The sequence below is a fragment of the Excalfactoria chinensis genome, chromosome 1 (genome assembly GCF_039878825.1).
Source record: "Excalfactoria chinensis isolate bCotChi1 chromosome 1, bCotChi1.hap2, whole genome shotgun sequence".
Classification (NCBI taxonomy): domain Eukaryota; kingdom Metazoa; phylum Chordata; class Aves; order Galliformes; family Phasianidae; genus Excalfactoria; species Excalfactoria chinensis.
In genome coordinates this window covers 2,623,970-2,643,069 of record NC_092825.1, presented here as the reverse complement: position 1 = coordinate 2,643,069, position 19,100 = coordinate 2,623,970, and positions in this window count along the sequence as shown.

The window sequence follows — 19,100 nt, the reverse complement described above, 5'->3', positions numbered from 1 at the left end:
ACATCTTAGACAAAGAATTCCACAGTCTGGTTTGTGCTCCCAGGTCTGAAATAACCTCCTGATCTCAGCTCTGATCCTATACTTAAGGATCAGTAACAGTTCTGCTCCTCCACTGGACTTGGCCACTCAGACAAGTACAATTTCTACTTCTCCTGATTTTATTTTTTAATGAGAAAGAAGTGAGTAATGTCGTTTTCAGGGAGCTCTGACCCTCTAGATGTACATGTTCCAGAAGCTTGCTAGCAACCTCAACCACACATGGGTTCATACATGTAATCATATAGGCACATTTGCATCCAGAGCAGGCACCCACATCTGTGTGTGTGTAGTGAAGCTATAGACCAGTTCATGTTACACTGCAGGGTATAAAATTGCACCCCACAGGCTCCACTTAGACAACTAAACCCCAGCCCTCCTCCAAAGAGCCAGAAGAGCCATTCTTATCAGCCTGAAGGACACAAAGGCACCAGGTCTGTTGAATCACCCTCTAAAACCTACTCGCTGTAATTGAACTTGAGGTTCAGTTCAACATAAACGACCACCCAAAAATAAAACCCTATGTCTGAAAGTGGTGTCCAGATGCCCCTTGAACTCCAGCAGCTTAGGGCTGTGCCATTGTCCTGAGAAGCCTATTCTGTGCCCTTCATTCTCTGGAATGGAACCTTTTCCTAATCCCCAAACTGACCTCCATTGATGCAGCTTCATGCCATTCTCTCAGGTAGCATGCAGATGTGGAGCTGCAACATGTAATGTTGTTGGCAATTGCATGGCAGGTGCCTGGAGGGGCAATGTGGAGAGGCTAAACTCTCCCCATCAGGGCTAAGAAACATTCACATATACATCTGGAGGTTTCACACGCGTCTGCCTTGCATCGTTCTTTGTACATATCTTTCATAATAGTTTTCATTATAAGAAAAGGCAGAGGGATGCAGAAAAGCCACAGGAAAACAAACAGCCCACTGGGAGGGACAGGAAATCAGCTAGACACATTTTCCACTGCTAGAAATAGCCACTGGTGGAAACCTGTCACTCTGCATCTCTCGCTAAATAGGCACCTCTTTCCTCAAGCCCAGAGAGAAGAGCTGTATTACTGCTGCCCCAAAGTCCCTCATTCAGCTTTCCCACACATCCTACAAGGGTCTGCAGGCTAGTGGAGAGCTCCAAAATAGAACTGTGCTGGATTTCTCTCTCTTATTGAATGATGGACCAGCATTACTTCCTTCCAATTGGTGTGGGGGAATTTCTCGGGAGCCCAAACCTGTTGGTGAGATGTATTCAGGATGGTCCTTCAGGCTATGGCATTATTATGCAGCATGTACCTCCAATCCAAAGATCTTCCAGGCTTCCCACTTGTCTCTGCATGTCTCTTCCCATAGGTTTTAACCACATTCTATGCCCTCTTTGAGAAAGTTTTGCCCTAACAGTCTGGAAGTTACTAGGGCAACGTGTGAAGGCCCCACAGGCCAGATCATTGTTCAGGGCTGCAGTTGCCTCAAGGAATTCACTATTTGTTTTATAGATAAAAGCTGCAACTTCCACACATTCTTCTTCAATTTCACTCTCCATTAACTGCATTGCGCTGTCATAACAAAGCTCATTGAATTATTAGAGATGAGGCAAATCATTTGGAGCCTGGAATGAGGAAAGAGATGGGGAAGAGGTTGTTGTATGTGATTCTTCTTTATGGGCCTTTCTCCAGGAAATTTCCATTGATAACATGGAATGTTTAGGACTTGGTTAGGGCTTTGTGGAGGTTACTGAGTATTGCAATGAATTAGGAGTCAGGGAGAGTGGGTTAGTGGCTAGGTTGGGCGAGATAGCCTTGGGAAAGTCCTATGTGTTGTCTTCTGGTCCCATCTTGGACTGTGAGCATTTCAGGGCACGTTCTACTTCCTCTTGCACTTTTTGAGTGTGATTGAAAAATAAAGCGTAAAAGGGGGGTTAAATGGAAACTGAATCATAGAATCATAGAATCGTAGAATCATAGACTAATAGAATCACAGAATCATAGAATCATAGAATGGCCTGGGTTGAAAGGGACCACAATGATCATCTAGTTTCAACCCCCCCCCCACTGTATGCAGGGCTGCCAACCACCAGACCAGGCTGCCCAGAGCCACATCCAGCCTGGCCTTGAATGCCTCCAGGGATGGGGCATCTACAACCTCCTTGGGCAACCTGTTCCAGTGCGTTACCACCCTCTGTGTGAAAATCTTTCTCCTAATCTCTAACCTAAACCTCCCCTTAGTTTAAAACCATTCCCCCTTGTCCTGTCTCTATCCACCCTTAATCTTAATATCTCAGGATCCCTCCACCTCCTTTAATGTCATCAAAAGTCTCATGCTTCCTTATTCCAGTATCAACTGAAGGGGTGATACTCCCAGCTCAGGTTGTGAGTAGATCCTCTTATTCCTGATCCAACCGCTTTTCAATCAAGACAAAGCACCAGCTCTCCTCTTAAAAGGACAACCAAGACTCGGCACCAGCCATGCTCTGTTCCCATTCAGATAAATGGTGTCCCTGGCTGCTGTGGAAAATCCTGCTGCTCAATGTTGTCAAGAGGGATCCATGGGAACATGACTAAGGGATACCCGACGTATTTGAGAGCATGGGGTCAGGTTTTATTGAGTACAGTGATCTGTTAGAGGGGGAAAGTGTCCTAATTATAAGGGGAGAACTGGCATTTACGTCTCATAGACTAACAGGAGAAAAAATGTTTTTCATAGGAGGAATTCAGCTCTTTGTTTGAAACCCCAACTAGGTCAGATGGATCACCTACACCAGCCAGATGAGGGGAATCTCACTCCTCTCAGTTCCAATACTGATGATAATTCATTTTATAACCAGTGATTTCCTCATCCAGTGCCTCAGTTTCCCACTGTAAATTTCATCCCATATCTCAACAAGATTAACAAGACAGTAATGAACTATGAACTATGTGGACTGTCTCCGCGAACAGTCTTAGCATCTATGGAGAGAACTTACTGAGGATATAATAAATGCTATTTCTAAGAACTGGAAGTTTTTACAAGTAAACTCATTTGGTCTCCTCCTTTTGCTTTCATTTCATTTTATTTTGTTTCATATTTTACATGTAATCTGTCTTCGGTACTTAAAAACAAGAATAAAACCAACCTGGAAGCTAATTGAAACACTGCCTCCCTTTTGTTTCCCTACTCCCATGTTTTAGTGAAGATTAATTTAAGGGACATTCATCCATTTAGTGGAAATGAGTCATTCTCATCAGCAGTAATGGGAATTACAGAAGGGCAACTGGTTTCACAAAGAACCTGCCTAAGCCTAAGAAAGGTAAGTACAAATCATAGAGCATTACAGTTTTGTTTGGCATCTTTAATGAACCACACCACCAAACAGCTTTGGTAAGATATTCTGGGTTACCCCTTGGCATGGATCTTAGCAGTAGCTGGTGACTACTGGCTGGGATGGTGTATTTCACAGGCAGAAGAAGAAATTACATCAGTTTTATATTAATGCAACATTGACAAAAGATTGTTAACGATGGAGATACCAGCCCCATCTCCCTGCTGTACAAGTGCAGATGACACAGGAAAATTCATCTTTGCATCACAACCTGTGTCCAAAATACTTTAAGCTAGAAGGGATGAAGCTTTGTATCATGGGCATCACTTGCAACAGAATCCACCACAGTAAGCAGCTGGGAGTTCTCTATGTTTAGATTGCTTATGCAAACAGAAAATAGGGACTGTTTGTACTTTGATTTTAGTGTAGGCAGGAGTCCTTCTGCTGAGACCAGAGTCCCTGTGAAATGCACAGAACTGAGCATCTAGGTACTTTGCCAAGGGCATTTGTGAAGTGTGTGGTAGGGAGAAATGGAAATGAGGCAAGAATAATAGGGAAAATCTCATTCCATTCTGTCTATCACCATTCTTCATGCTCTTCTCCAGGGCAGAATGCACTAGCAACATTAGCACAATCCCAAACTGACACTTTTACAGAATAAAATGTATCTCAGAACCATCTGGAAGATGGGAAGAGAGAAGTCTTGAAGGGGTGAGGCCCTGTCATCATCTCTCAACATGGTGCCTGGACTGATAACCATCAAATGTTGACTACAGGAAAGGTTTATGATGTGTTTCTCAGCTGCAGATGGGCGTTTTAATGGTCTGTATGGGGTTTAACTTTACCTCTGGATCCTCCTGACCAGGACAAGTCAGATAAGAGGTTTTAACCGCAATTGCACCAAGCTTGTACTGAAAGAGGAGGAGAAAATCAGGGCAGGACCCCAAAACTTACGCCTATCTTTGCCTTCAGGAGAGTCCCACATCCAACATATCCTATGCTTACAGTAGGGTGGAAGAGGTGAAAGAAAAAACAAACTCCTTGATTTTTAGGTTATTGCAAGGCTGGGTTTGCTCAGTCCCACCAACACTGGCTGCCCCCTCAGGGATTCCAGCTCACTGTCACCAGAAATACCTGTTTCCATGAGATCTATGATACATTCAAAGGGCTCTTCAAAGTCTTCCAGTAACTTCACCTCACTGTGGTGGAGTCAATGTCGATTCATCTTGAACCACTTCCAAATCTAGCTGGGAAACTGTTGCCAGGAGACCACCTTGTGTGAAAACTTCACCCATTTGAGACCAAGCCAGCACGGAGGGAGTCTGCCCACATCCTCATAGAAGCAAAAAGAAAGGGCCAAATCTTCTTTTAGCCAGATATTGGCAATGAAACGGAGCATACTAGAGGTAAGAAGTGTTATTATTTGTTCTTGTGTTTTGCCTTGCTCTTGGAAAGCTTGAATGGATTCAAAGCTGTCTTTTGCTAAATGCCATACAAACAGGCAATGGAGCTCACCTCTGTCCCAGCACAGGATAAAGGCAAGTCCTCTTGGCTGAGCTAAGGATGCTAATTAGGTACCTGGGGAGCTGGCATTTTGTGTCTGCTCTCAGGCTCTGAAAGGGAGAATTAGCAGTATTCACAGCACTTCACCTTGTTATTTTTGCATCAGATGCTACCCTGCCTTTAACAGCATACACCTCTAAGCTCTCTGCTGCTGTAAGAGGAAGAACTCAGTTTGCAGATCCAGGCTGTGATTTTAGGGGAGTTGCTTCATCCTAAAAATGTCAGTTTTGCATCTACGGTTGAGAAGCCTGAAGATTGGCATTCTGCAACCTCATTCTTTACCATGTGTGTACCTGGCCAACTATGCAGAGTAAGAGACTGCAGGTCCACTAAGACAGTAAATGGGGGAAAGTTAATGGTCAAGATGGAGAGAAAAAGAAGAAAACGAACAAATAAGGTTACAAATTCCCAATAATCTGTGATTTAGCTTCTCCTGGGTAGTATGTGTACCATCCACCTGCAGCAAAGTCATTGCAGTGACATGAGAATTACAACATGGATCTAGCAATGTGGGAGGGTGCACATCACATCCAACAAAGCCCTTCACCCTCAGTTGAAAGGCAACTGGTTCTGCAGCAGAATTTAGAGGTGGAGTGTAGTTCAAGTTGCCAATTTTTTTATGTTATGTTCATCTAGACTGGCAGATGTCTCCCAGCATCCAGATGATACAGGTGCCCTTTTAGAGCAATAGTGGGAATCCATGGGGGATTCTCTGGGTTACCTTCTCAAGCAGGTGCTATACTTCTTGGAAGGACCAGAGAGGCATCCCCTATTCCTGAAGGTGAATAATGTTGCTGCTTTATGTACAGCTTTACACCAGTGAGTTATTTTTATGAAGCAAACCATGCAGTCCTGTACACACACAACAGGTCTGCAGATCTGAAGGCACTGCAGAGAGGGTTTTTCAGGATTCAGATCTGTGCCAAGCACAAGGTAGGGTACAGCAAAGCAGTGCTTCTTCTCCTACCTTGATTAAAACAGAAGTTTACCAAGGAGGCAGCTTTATTCTCTCCTTGCACTGAAGGGAATAGACCAGGAAAAAAGTGTTGCTGGTGTGAAAACTGAAAGTCAAGGGCAAAGCTCAACTGAGGTCTATGTTTTATGCTGTTGATATTAACAATAAAAGGAAATTCCAGGAAGAGCAGGGGGCTGGGCTGGACTTGGTCCAGCAACCTTGCTAGGTCTATAATAAACATGGTGGGAATACCCACTTTATGGGGAGCACTTTGCTGAAATTTCTGGGAGCAGAGGAAGTTCATGTAATGTTGCTGCATCCTGTATGTGAGTGAGCTGTGATCCACTTAAAGAACATCTGCAAAAGATGCAAAAGGACACGTAAAAAATTGGCCACTCTGCAGCAGGTTGAGGGTGATCTATTCACCTGCTGGCAAATGACAAATCCACTCAGAGAAAACCTGCAAGTGCTTCCCAACAAGCAGCCAGAACTAAACTCGCCACCATCAGTGACCATGCTGGAGAGATCCCATGGCTCTGATGGTTGATTTGGCTCATGGATTTGGCATCTGGGAAGAAGGGAATGCTGGCTATGCCTTGACTGATTAACCCATTCCATCATCTGAACTAGGTCTCATGCTTGCTAAGAGGAATTGATGGATCTCAGTCAAAGTGAAGACTTAAGCTTTAGTCAACACACAATTAGTTAAGTTCTGTGTGTCCCACTTTAAAGCCCCAGAATGTGGTTGCATACTAAATTCCATAGATATATGGAGATATTTAGGATCCCGATTCAACAAAGAAATTCTAAGTTTGCTCTGTCCCTATATTTCTAAGGAACAAGGGGCTTGAGCATTGAGAAGACCACTGAATAGCTTTGGTGAAGGCAGGGCTACCCATCCACGTGTGGCAGCCACGCTGGTATTTTGGTTCACAAAGGCAAGAAGGGCACTGCAGCACGCGGAAGAATCAGATAATGTTTCAAAAGTTTCCAACCCTTTGGGCTCAAAGATGTTGACAATGAACTGAATTCCTACCTGGACTCCAGGAATCCCTTTAGTTAATGCACAGGGTTCCATAAGGACCAGTGCAAACTGCCTACAACATGATGGGGCAAAAAAAAATGTGAAACAAGGAATATGAGAATGACTGCTGTTCTGGGAGAGTCTTCCATACAAGATAAGCTTTACCTCATTCAAAATAAATGAAGTCAGTGTATGGTAGCCTTGATAAAGCATCTTTAATGATGCTTTTTTTAAGGTGACAAGAAGAAGAGCTTGATGTTATAACATTGCAGCCCAAATAATGAAAAAAAAAAAAAGAGAACTCCCTTTTATGGTGGAAAACTGTTTGCCCTTGTCCAACTCTGCTTTCTTTGTTTCTCTGATGTATCTACATGTAATGGCATCAGAGAACAGCATTTAGTCCTTCAAGGTGACAGCCTACATGTTGTCCTGAAAGGTTAGGATGAAAGACAGTCTAAAAAGCATTTAATTAATACCTGTTAATACCTGTTTCTCCAGATAGCAAAACAAAACATTGGAGGCCTGGACTCACCTTCAAACTTAGGTGAGCGTGTTTCCAACTTAATTGCCACTGTTGAGTGCTTTACCTTGAATAAATCAGAACCAGAGAACTGATTTTCAGTGATGATTAGCACAAGCTTATCTCTCTTACATATTTTTTGATGGAACGTGTCAGAATCTGAGTCATTTGCTTCCCTGTGGTACCAGGTAAGGTAGAACCAACCATTCCTGCTTGGATGAGATGGTGAGTAATAACTGGAAATAATGACAATGAAAACGGAAGCCTGAAGCTCCCATTTGTTTCCACAGATTTCTCCCTCTTCAAGAGCACTGTTTTTGGCAAGAGGCTTTGTCAACAAGAGATATCTTCCGTGGACCTCAATTCACAGTGCTTGTGAATCTTCAAGGCACAGACAACAGAAGGGCCAGCAAATCCTTCCAACCCAGTCAAAAAGAATGAGAGAAGTGGTGAGGAAGAGGTGCAGGAGGCAGTAAGGAGCTCTCTTGCTCCTCGAGATGCTCTTGACAGGAGGAAATAGTACAAGTCAGCATGTATTTGTGGATAAACGAACTTCTTCCTGCTTCAGTTTCTTGTCTGTCGTTGACCTTCTTGCACTAGCCAAAAGCTGTGCTACTGACACAACACATTGTTCGTTCCATCCTCCCATGCTTAAGAGCAACCACCCCTATATTTAGCACTCACCATTTTGCATTGTGCTGCAACAAACACACGTCCTGCCAGGCACTCCGCGGGTGCTCCAAGGCGGGGCTCGATGATTTTAGGTGGACATTCCCTATTTTTAGCTATCAGATGGCGTGTGGATGTGTTGGTTCATCGTAATTCTTTCCATGTGACAGATCTGGATGTAGTTTATAGCTCTCCATGATGCAAAGACCCATGCATTTCCCCCCCAGGCGTCAGGTGGATGGAGGAGGGGAGAAGGGCTGAGAGCTGTGCTCTGTGTGAAAGCTGGCTAAGGAAGAGACAAGATGAATCCCCCAGAAAGTGTTGTTTTTGAAAGAGTCTAAGGGAATATCTCAATGCTTGAGTCTTGTGCTGCTAGAGCATTTATCTTCTTATGGGATCATTTGGTTTACTAGGGCATATCTTGTGGGATGGTTTTTTCATGGCCAGTAATAAGTTGTTCATCAAGAGTGAAGCTATATGGTCTTTCTGGTCTCTTTTACTGGCATCAATTAAAAAATAATAATAAAAAAGAGATGGCAAGTGGGTCAGATCCAATCTGATTGCATTGACCCAACTCCAGAGAAGATTATCCCACCATTATTATTCATTAACTGCCACGGATTAATCAAAAGTTTAAAGCTAGGGACCAAAGAGCAGGAATGGATGGTTGATTTTCCCAGTAGGGATGTGATGTTTTAGGTTCCAGCCTCTTCTGGGCTTCTTTAGTTCAATCTTTTCTAGCAACAGGGTGAATAATGAAGCCAGAAGAAATTTATGCAGCTTAGCATGAAGAACTGCAGGAGGATGTTCTAGTGTGGAGAGAGTAAGTGGGAAATTGGACAGTTCACATTTGATATTGATAAGTAACTGCACATGGCAAAAAGCAGCTTGGCGATACGTGGGTCCCCAATTATCCATTACCAGGGTGACATCTCTGTATCAGTGGAAAAAAGCATAACAACCATGGCTCTGAGTAAATCTCTGGGGTGCTGACCTCTTTCATGATATACACAATGCTGATCCCCTCACCTCCACTGGATACAATGGGACTGGAAAAGGTAAAAGCACCAGGAACAATCATAGGCTCCAAACAACCTCTGTGTAAGCACTGCCTAGGGAATAGACTGGGACTCCATTGTCTGCAAAAGAGAAAGCAGAGCAGGAGAACAGCTATTGGGCCACAAATCCGGAGTGATAGGGGTGGGAGGAGGCAGGAGAATTCAGTCCTTCCTGTAATTCGGGAGCTGGGAGGCATCTCTTACTGAACAAAAACCAGGCAGACCTCAGGTGTGGCTCTCGCTGCCTTAGGATGCTTTGGAAACCAAAAGAGTGAATAGATAATGATAATTCTATGAAGGATTAGGAAAATTAGAAAAACGTGGTGCTGTGGATATCACCCTTGTGCTGGAGTTTGTGGGGTGTTCGTTTATCACTGCAATTCTCATGGGTCTTCTCTAGGAATATTCCTGTCTTCCTGCTTTCCCTTTTTGCCCACCTCTAGTTAATCATAGGGCACAACATTGACTTGGATCAAGCTTTGCTCCTACCGGCTGTGGTTGTCATCATAGAATCATAGAATCATTTGAGTTCGAAGGTACCCTTAAATGTCATCTAGTCCAACTCCCCTGCAATGAACAGGGACACCTACAGCAAGAACAGGATGCTCAGAGCCCGATCCAGCCTGACCTTGGATGTCTCCACCGACAGGACATTCACCATCTCTCTGGGCAACCTGTTCCAGTGCCTCACAATCTTTACTATAAAAAACATCTTCCTCATATCCATTCTAAACCTCCCCTCTTTCAGTTTGAAACCATTTCCCCTTGTCCTACCACAACAGATTCTGCTGAAGAATCTGTCCCCTTTTTTCTTATAGCCCTGCTTTAGATACTGAAAGCGGCTGTGCCTTGGGGAATGTGACAGTAGCTGGGATCTGACATTGAAATGAAGCAGTGTAGCATCATGTCAAGAAAAGGAGCCAGGGGAGCCCTGACAGACAGTTGTTTTAAAGTGAAGCCAGACAAAAACCTGAAGAGATTCTGTCCCCAGGGCTATAGGGAGAAGATCTGGACAGGCTATTCCTATGGGGATCAAAAGAAGTTGGTGTTATCAAGGAAGATGGTAGCCAGACCTCAGAGTCTGGAAAGAAAACAAACAAACAAACAAACAACAAAAAAAGCAACCACACAACGAAGTGTAGAGCTTTGGGGTTTCGTTTGGAAAGAGATTAGCAAAGGGAGTAAAAAGGCTTTCAGTTCTCCTAGCTCGATCCCTTCTCTGCTGGGGGGTGCAGGAGTCTTTCTGCCCTTGCCCTCCCTGGCAGCTCTGCATCGCTCCCTTTCAGCTCAGCCCCCAGACACAAAGGCAGAAAAATGCCAGGAATTTCCCAGCACCCTCCCCAAAGCCACTTCCATCTCACTTTCTTCCCTTCACCACCTCCTCCGGCTGGGAAAGAGGAATACTAATAAGAAAGCTGGGATCTTCAATAGGCCCCTTGCCTGGTCACTTGGAGGCTGAAAGCTGAAAGGGCTGAACGTGACTAACCATAAGGAATGAGGCTTCTTCACATCCTTGCATGTCTTCGTGTTGCTGCTTTGTTGTGTTTTTCCTCCCCCGGTTTCTCCCCCGTGCTGCTTAGCACTGAAAAATTCCTCTCGGCCCCTTGCTCTGTTTCTTTTCCTTAGTGTCAGGCTGCTGCTATAACCGCTGCTGGGTCATTAGCATGTGAAGGGAGAGGGGAAAACAAAATCTTTATTGGTTACTGGTGGAGCAGGAGCAGCTGTCTGGATGGATACTGGCTTGTGTGTTATCCTCTGTGCCGTTGATCTCTCCCATTGTGTACGTTTTCCTCTGAGAATAGGCCAAACACAGAGGAAAGTCAGAAAGCGAAGTGGGGATGAAAGTCGGAGCAGGTGGGCTGTTCTTCACGGGGGAATAAAAAAATAGATCCTGTTAATTTCGTTTATTTATTTCTTTATTTATCTTGGCATAGAGCTTGGAGTGGATGGAGGGGTGAACAGGGGCTTCTGTGCTGTGTTGAGTGTGGACAGCAGGAATAAAAGGGTAATTTGTAAAGCTGACCTCAGTGGGAGCGAGAGGCACAACACAGAGCCCTTTGATGCAATGAGGCTGGGGGTGAAGGAGACGGTTTGAGTTGAGAGGAGAGAATCGTAGTATCATTTAGGTTGGAAAAGGTGACTAGAATCATCCAGTCCAACCATCCTGAGATGCAGCAACCATGAGTTGGGTTATGTCCAAACTTTGTGCCCCAAAGTAGAGGGACTACAGGCACATCCTTTGCACTCACACCACCTTTCTTCCCTGGGAGAGAAATCTAGTGGAAGACACCAGACTGGAAGGTGGGCTTTGTTTTTATGCTCAGGCTCTCCAAGTCTCTTTGTAAGAAATGGCTTCTGCACAGCCCAGTGCGATGAGCAGCAGAGGTATGCCTGGTGCTGGTGGACAGGCAGGCTCTCACTGCAGTAAATACAGCCTGAGGCTGGACAGTGACTCCAAAGGGACGTGCCACTGGAATGGAAAACAGAATCTATTTGTTATTTGTTATGAGGCTGTGATGGGAACGCCAGTGCCTCTGGGGTGGGTATTCCCTGCAAGCACCACAGCTCAGCCCCTCCTCCCCTCGCTCCAGGTGTTTCCTTTTCTGAGCTCGATAATGAAATCTGTGAGCGTGAGTCAGTTTATATTTAGTTTCCATTGCTGCTGGCAGGGGTCTGCTGGTGCCTAACAGACAGAAGCAAAACACTACTAGTGAGTGTTCACATCCTAAGGTTTAGGTGCTGCTGCCTATGAGGTGGGAAGAGGTGGGATGTGCAGAATGGGACAAGGAAGGACAAAGACAAACATCTCATCATGCCATTAACCTTTCCTTTGAATCAACCCCCTATCAAGCCATGAGATCCAGACTCATGTTTTGGGACTTGTCTCTGGCTATGCAGACTAATCCCATATAATGCCTGGTATTTGTGACCTGCCTCTGCTCCCTTTGTGAAGGAGTTCTTAGCTGGTGCAGGTAATCCTCTGCTTTCCACTCCTCTTGGTTCCAAGCTGATCTCTACTTTGGACTGCATCTCCAGCCACCCACAGTAGGTACGACTCAGCTACCTTATCATATATTTGCTGGGCCATCTGGGTTGTCTCGGTGAGGTATCTGATATGTTTGTAAGCGATCTGTATTCCAAATATCTTAGAACATCTCAGTTGGTAATACAGCTCCATGTTTGGGCAATTGAATTGAGCCCACTGTCTCTGTTAACTATCCAGGAAGCTCACAAAAAACCCCCATGCAAATGTAGGTGTCTTCCTTTTGTTATGAATGGTGTCCATGGCCAAGAGATCCACCTTGTGATGTTCATGACTTACACAGGGCGTTCACATATGACAGGGTTCAGAGAAGAACTGTGCCCTGTTTTGGACAGGGTAGGAAAGATCAACTGCAATACACAGATTGACACTGTTTCCTTTGTGACACCTGAAATTTTCCCCCAAATTTTACTTCAGTTCATAATTCTGCTCATTTTTTTTGCTACTTTACAAAAAAACAATGCTTTTATGCTTCTAAGAAGAGGATCCTTGCTTTTTCTCTTCAGTTATCTGCTTGCTCTTATCTAACTCTCATCTTTTTAGGACCCTCCCTATAGGTTTAATTAGAAACATCATTGAAATTAATGGACATCAGGCAAGAAGCTCTTGGTATTTCTAGAATAGTTGTGACACTGAAAGTCATCTTGAGTGACAAAGATGAATTTACTGGAAATAAGGTTATGTTTCAAACCCTTCTAGAGGCAAGCTAATTCCTCACAGTTACAGTGGATCTTAAAATAAAAGACTGATGGCTCAGGAAGTTTGACACCACTGCTAGGTCAAAATGGAATGTACTTCAAAACTTATTCAGCACGTGTTTGGTTCAATGGTGATGTGATGTCTGCGTGCCTCTTCATTTGCCAAAAGAAGTACTATGTGTTGCCATGTTTATCTGTGCACCTGTATACCTGCAACAAGCTCCTTTTTAAAGGTTATGGTGCTCCATTTGAATAACTGAATGACACCATGTGGGTTTTCATGACCAAACAAAACCTTTCTAAGACCAAATTTTGAATACTGATGTGTTTTCAAGCAAAACAACTACTCTATAAACTCCAGAAGGCTCATCCAACAGCACTGGGGGTGTAATCAACTGGGGAGTTTGAGCAGGAGACCTCCTGTCTCTGCCTGGTAGTAGCTGCCCAGCTTCGAGTTGATGCTTCAGTAGTTGCACAGTGGAACTACTGACATCATCTGACCCTCTGGAGATATCTTACAGATGGTTTCTCCTCCAAAAGACTTGCTGTGTGCATGGAAATCCACCGCTAATATACTACAGCAGGCAACCTGGCGAGCCTATGTTCATACATAACTGTAGTTATGGAACTGAGATATTGGATTGGAACTGAGATATTTAATTTTAAAGTAAGCTTCAACATACCCTTTATTGTTGTGAGTTCTCAGAGCCTTTGATTTTCCCCTTTATTCACAGCTAACAGCTCCTGTGTTACCATCTGTCCTGCAGCCCAAGGGCTGCATTGTTTGTCTGTGGGCTTGAGGGCATTGTATAATGCTAGCTGAGATATATTTTTGGCAAGAGCAGTGACGTTTAAAGGACCATCGTTCTTTATGATTTCTATACTTCCATTAAAAATAAACTTTTGTTTAACCAAGGCATTCACTATACTCTCACATCCTCTTGAGAGCTGGAAAACATAATGAAATGCTTTGTTAAATTAAGCCTTTGTTTTAGTGGATATTAGTGGATAGAAGCTGCTTGAAAGAAACTTCAAACTGAAACGTAATCACTGGAGTTTTCTTCTTGGATACATGGAAAAGATGCTCTTTCTAATATATGAGTACATGAAGAAAACTGGAGTATCCACACAGATTTTTATTAACAAAATCAAATACAAATATGTGAGGAGAAAAATAATTTATAATCATTTATGCATCCCATGTTTGAAAGGAGAATCTCTCAAGTAACTCAGGCAGAGTCACAAAGTAAGAATGAATCTTAGATAGCCGGTATGGCTGAAAAGTGAACTGAGGAGAAAGGTTTGGGGAAGGTTGCTGAAATAACTACAACAGCGTGACAAATGGAGGCAAGTAAGTTCATAGTTCAGAGGAATTAAGACATAACCTTTTTCACACTGCCCTAATATCCTCATGATTTGACACCCTGCCTGAAGGAAAACATTAAGAGGGAAACATGAAGACATCTTCCTGCTGCCAAAGAGGTGAGTGAGGTGAGGTCTTCCAACATGGGTTCTCTTTTCTTCTTTTGGCCACACAAAGAAGGAGGGCCACAAAAAGGTGATGAGTGGAGGTAGGATTTGTTATGTGTTGCGCGATCCAGGTGAGCCACATGCCCTCTTGGCCTTCTCTTGCTTGTAAATTGAGAACAGTGATGTCCAGTCTTGTGGTAAATAGTCTGCTATCCCAGATGCTGCCCTAGAGTTACAGATGCACTAAGTGAGCAAACCTTTGAAACTGCCCTTCTAAGAGACATAGGAAATGATAGATGCCATGAGATCTGTCAGATGGAGAGATTCTGGGGAAAGGGATAAAACCTGGGCTCCATGGGATGAAGAACTTCTGAAGAAGGGGACAAAACCTGGTTGAAAGGAAGAGCAACGCAGCAGCCATTGGAGTGGACATTGGTCACCAAACTCAACCAATCTAAACATCTCTCTTACCTCCTCTCATAAGGATGGAAGTACAACACATCCATACTTGGGGCAAGAAGTAAACCCTGCTGCTGCTTCACAACAAAGGTCCTTTGCAGGAGCGGGTGAAACAGATTTGGGAAGAAGTATTTAAGCCTGGCTCCAGGAGCTGCTGTGCTGCCCTGATACAAGACAGCTAGCTTTGTGCCAATGGATGCAGGAAACTAAGAGGGTGTAATTCAGCACCGTGTTGCTCTGCCAAGCATTGTCACCAAGTGCTGCAGTGACCTGCCCCCTTTGCTGGAACAGGCTGTGAGCTACCAGATGGGGAAAGCTGAGCCCAAGGGTCTTGGTATTTCTTTGTGACTACTCATAAGGCACGTCATTAATCATTATTTCCTTACTAATGCATGCGGCAGGGATTGGATCAACCGCGAGTGCAAGGTGGATGCTAAAAGTGGCCAAAAGTCAGGTTCAGAGCAAGCATCTTCACTTCGTTTGTACAAAGGTAAAGCAAATAGCCACCGGTGTTATGCTTCTTCTGGCAAATAGCACACTGCCTCTGTGTCTTTCCCTCAGAGCCCTGCATCAGTCTAGTGGGGGAAAGTGCTCATAGACTTCTATTTTTCCTAAATGGTTGATCATATCTTCTCCAGTAGTGCAGCAGACACAGTTTTTCCTTCACAAAGGATTCATATTTTGAAATTACTCAGATACACTGTGTATGAATTCAGACTGTTCAGCCTTCAAAAGACACTGAAGAAGACTTGACATAGGATCTAGAGGAGCAGGATATCTGTGATTCGATTGGTCCCCCAGGATCTTCCAGCATTCAGATAAACTTACGACAAGATTGCATTTTTGTTCCTTGTCTCCATAAAGGCTGACTTAGGCAAGTGACAAAAGGGAACTTGTGAGTATTCAAAGTCCCAACTGCTGGAGTCATGTCAATGAGCTGCCATTACCATTTCAAAAAAGAAAGAAGATAAAGAGACCACTTTAGATGCTGTGTTCACAGACTGAATATGGATAAGGCTGTAGCTGTGACAGATCCCAACACTTCTGGGTGAAATCCTGAGGATTCTCTTGTGAAGTTAGTAAATAAATAAATAAAAATTAGCCCGCTTTATGTTCCTTTGGGATGGTGAGTCCAGTTGGTACAACAGCAAAGAGAGGTGGGAGGTGGAGGATTGGCTTCGTGAGGCCAAACACTTCTGTTGTAAGATAGAAACAAACCTGGGATGGAGATCATGCCTCAGAGGTGTGATCTGGCTCGAGAAGTTCTCAAGGAGGTATGAAGGTATGTTCAGTTGATAAGGCTTGGACAAGCAGATAACTCAATATACATACCTGAGCAGAGGACTAACTGTACTTATTTCCTTCCATACTAACAGCCTACCTAGCTGCGAGGAGTGCAATCCTCCTCCTTTCTTATTTTTTTATCAGCATGTTATTCACAGATTTATAACTGTCTTGGATTTGCCTTCGTAATCCTGATGCAAAGCCATCAGACCTGTGGAGTGAATTATTATCTTAATTGGGACACTCTGCTTGGCTCTGCTTCCAATGAGCTGATTCCCTCTATGGCAATAAGAGGAGCACATGTTTGGGGTAAAAAATAAAAGCTGGAACAAATGGATTTGAAAGCCGGGCTGGTTCTCTGTATAGGGATGCCAGTCTCCTTTTGGCACTGTCCTCTGTGGTGTTTTTCCAATCTACTTCAACTCTCTATTTGAAGGCTGAGACAGTCACAGAGCACTGAGCCTGTTTATTTCAGGGATGAGAGGCCTGCTTCGACTTCTGTCTTTCTTGGGGTTGTATGAGACACCGAGCAGATATCAGCAGAGAGAAGAGTGCTTATTTTAAATAGCATCAACACAGATGTGGGTTTGGTACACGTGTACATCACTTGTCCCAGTCAACCTCCACCGAGTCTCTGAGGTTCTTGAATTCTCCTTCCAGTTGCTGAGTTTCAGTGGAAACTTCCTGGTTTCTTTTGTGTTCTCTAGTTTTTGTCTATAACTGTGACTATTGGATCTAGGACATCTGTACATGGGGTTTATAGAGCTCCTGTCAATGCTTTCCATTACTAAAACAGAACAATTTGTTAATTCTTACCTTTTAATCAATTAATGGTCCACAACAATTTCATTCTCCAAATCTTCTCTGAAAGACTACTAAGATATCTCCAATTTCCATGATATCATCTCAATTCAAATACCAGACTAAATGGGTTTAATTCTGGATTGTCCCCACCTCCCTTGAGTATAACTGAAAAAGAAATGAGGTGTTTGGCCTGTAACATTTAAAGAAAGCAATCCAAGATTTTCAGGACAGACCTGCCACGAGACTTTTATTAAATCTACACATTATGCCTTTGTAGGTGAAGTGCAATGCAAAGAAAAGCTAACCAGCTATCTAGGACACACGTGGACATCTAATTGCTCCAGTGGGAATCGTTCAGATGCAGGCACTGTGGAGGAATGCCATGGGAGGGAGCTGGATAAATTACCTTCATGCCAAGGAGCTGAGTCAGTGTGGGGCTGAGATTCACTTGCAGGGGGAACTGGTACACAGTGGAACTGTTTAAATGTAAAATACCATCTGTGTCAATGAAACGGGAGAACATAAATTATGGGGAGTATAAGGAGGGGAGGGAAACTGGCATGTGGCATGGCAGAGCACTGAAAGGCAGATTCCACTCTGAATGTTGACCAGAGCCTCCACAGGGGTTGAATTTTCAGGTGCTGTGATAGGCAGCAGCATCAGGGCCAGGGGAAAGGAAGGAGCTCTGCACTGTGGAAAGAGAAGAGAGAAAACATGAATCTTCATTCTTGTTTAAACTGACCCATATTAGTGGCAGTACACAGGAGCTCCAGACATGGTTCTCCAAGAGAGCATGAGTTAGTCCGACCCTTCCTTCCACCCCAACCCTGTGCAGATGCAGAGCCAGATTCTGCATTTGGCTACATGACAAACCAGGAGCAAAGACTGAGTTACACCATCAGAATCTGGTCCTACACAAATGACAAGCAGCATGGATAGCAGCAACATTCCTTCCTCCATTCTTTCAGCTCAGCTTTCCAGACAGTGCATGTTTGTTATGTGTTACGTTTTGGGCCTGAATCATGGGCTAGATGACAACTTGTGGATGAGAAGGTTGGACTAGAAGATCCTACAGGTCTTTTCCAACCTTAATGATTCCATAATTCTATAAGAACTCTTGCCTGCCATAGTAAGGAAGAGATTGCTGGCCACCACTCAGCAAATCAGTGCTGGATGGGTGGTAAAGCTGTCTATAAAGGCAGCTCAGCTAATAACCTGATGTCTGGGGAAAAAGTTAATATTAACCAAGCATGGAGCCCTGCAAAACATGTTGAGAAAAGCAGCTTTAGCTACAGAGCAAGTGGCTGATACTATCATTAGGTATTCCTTAACTGTGTCTGTTGTACTGTGCAGAAAAGCTACCCTTAAAAGTGAGCGTGCCTGATTGAAAGCACTGCAATAAAAGGTTATAGATGCAGCCTCTTTTTACACTGCCACAAAACCGTGTAGGTCTATTTATATGGAAATCAGTACCCTGTGCTTTCTTTGCCTCAGTATTTACTTGTAAGTTCTTTTCTTAAACCTCCTGGAGCTACCTGCCTCACAGCAAGGATAAAGAGTTGCTACCAAGAGCAGAAGAGAATCAAGTCAGGGAGCGTGAAGGTAAGCTAATGTAAAAGTCCTTGAGACCAGAGAGAACACATCCATGGGAATGAGAGATGGCCAATGTCATTGTGAAGTTTATGAATAACCCTGGCAATGCTGGAAGTTTCATGATGGAAAAAGGCACCTTGTGGAATCATGGAATGTCCCAAATTGGAAGGGGCCAGTAAGGATCATCCAGTCCAAATCCTGGCCCCTTGCACTTGGTTTCTAAATAAATCTCCATATATTTTATTATGGAAATAAAATGGTCCAGGGAACTTTGTGAAGATGTGGTTTAGAACGATCCAGTTGATGTAGGGGAAATGGGAGAGCTCTTGGTAAACTCTTTCGACAAAGGATAAAGAGAATGAAATTGTTGTGGGATGGATTACTAATCGATTAAGAGGTAAGAAACAACAAATTGCTCTGTTTTGATAGTGGAAAGACTTGACAGGCAAGTTTGACTGCAGCAGTTTCCAGTGAGGGTTGTGTTCTTCATTACACTCATAAATTGTTTGGAAAAGATTGACAATACAGAAGCAATAAAGCTCACTGATGATGCAGAATTATTAATGATAATTGTGACTAATATTCCATCAGAAGCTGCAGGAGTATCTCAAGCTCTTGAGACAACGTGCAACAAAGAGA